This window comes from Propithecus coquereli, unplaced genomic scaffold, assembly GCF_000956105.1.
Source record: "Propithecus coquereli isolate 6110/MARCELLA unplaced genomic scaffold, Pcoq_1.0 Scaffold575, whole genome shotgun sequence".
NCBI lineage: Eukaryota > Metazoa > Chordata > Mammalia > Primates > Indriidae > Propithecus > Propithecus coquereli.
The window spans coordinates 123,258-124,678 of NW_012151674.1; the positions used below are offsets into that span (position 1 = coordinate 123,258).

A 1,421-nucleotide genomic window follows, 5' to 3' on the forward strand; every position below is an offset into this window, starting at 1 on the left:
TCCAACCATCAATCCATCTTATTTCTTATACATTTCAAAGTAAGTTTTGCAGACATCAGTACACTTCACCCCTGATCACTTCAGCTTGCATATCATTAACTAGAATTTAAATTTTGTTTACAGTTACTTTTTTCCTGCCTTGAGGTAAAATTTATGTAAATGAACTATATAAGCCTTAAGGTCTCCTAAATACCCTTCATTAGTTTTGAAAAATACATATGCCTGTGTAATCCAAACCTATATCTGAAGATAGAGGATTAGCATAGCCTAGAAAGTTCCTTCATGTTCCTTCTCAGTCAATCCTTAACTCTTTTTCTACCAGAAATAATCACTGTTCTGATTTTTTTCTACTATCAGTTTTCTGTGTTCTAGAACTTCTATACAGTATGAATTATGTTATGTAAGGTTCCTCTCACTCAGTATAACATTTATGAGAGTTATTCATGTTGCTACATCAGTAGTTTGTTCTTTGCATTGCTGTATAGTATTCCATTATTTGAATATACCACTGTTTGTTTATTCATTCTCCTATTGATGGACATTTGGGTTGTTTCCTGTTTGATACTGAGAATGGGGTACTGCTACAACAAATATATAAAAAAATGTGGAGATGGCTTTGGGATTGGGTAAACAGGTAGAGGTGAAGAATTTTGAGGCCCATGACAGAAAGCTTATATCATTTTAGAGAATATCCATATTGTCATAAGCAAAATATTGGTAGAAATATGGACATTAAACGCACTGCCAGTGAAGCTCAAGGAAATGAGGAACATGTTATTGGAAACTGGAGGAAAGGCGATCCTTGCTATTTAGTGTCAGAAAACTTAACTAAATTGTGTCCTACAGTTGTATAGAAAGCAGAACTTGTAAGCAATGAACGTAGACATTTAACTGAGGAGATTTGCAAGCAAAGTGTTGAAGGTGCAGTATGGTTTCTTCTTACTGCTCCTCAGGGAGACTGCCAGGGTCTGTCTGGGATCTCTCTTCTTGTGCAGTGGACTGGAAATTCTCTGGGCAATAAGCTGGGCAATTGAGTCCTTAACTATGTTTGTTTCCCATCTATGAGGAATCACTGTCCTGTGCTTCCTTATGTCCAATGTCCAAAAACAATTCTTTCATAGATTTTTGTTTGTTTGTTTAGTCATTCCAGGCAGGAGGGTAAATCCAATTCTATTATTGCATCATGGCTTCAAGAAGAAGTCTCTTTATTTAAATTTTATTTAATTTCATTCTAATTGATCTATTATCTTTTTGGCTCTATCTCTTTATATTATTTTATAGTGGTTGTTCTGAGGATTACAATATACATTCCAAACCTTTCACAGTCTACTTTGAGTTAATATTCTACCACTTTAAGTAAATGTAGAAGCTTTACAATCATATAAATCTTTTTACCCTTCCCCCTTCATGTTATAATTGTT

General features: G+C 34.3%; 1 protein-coding gene across 1 annotated transcript in view; it reads left to right on the plus strand.

The window, feature by feature from the left end:
* CCDC15 (coiled-coil domain containing 15) overlaps positions 1 to 1,421 on the plus strand; it is a 130,837-nt gene that overhangs the window by 63,062 nt on the left and 66,354 nt on the right. The gene's annotated exons all lie outside the window — the stretch shown is intronic.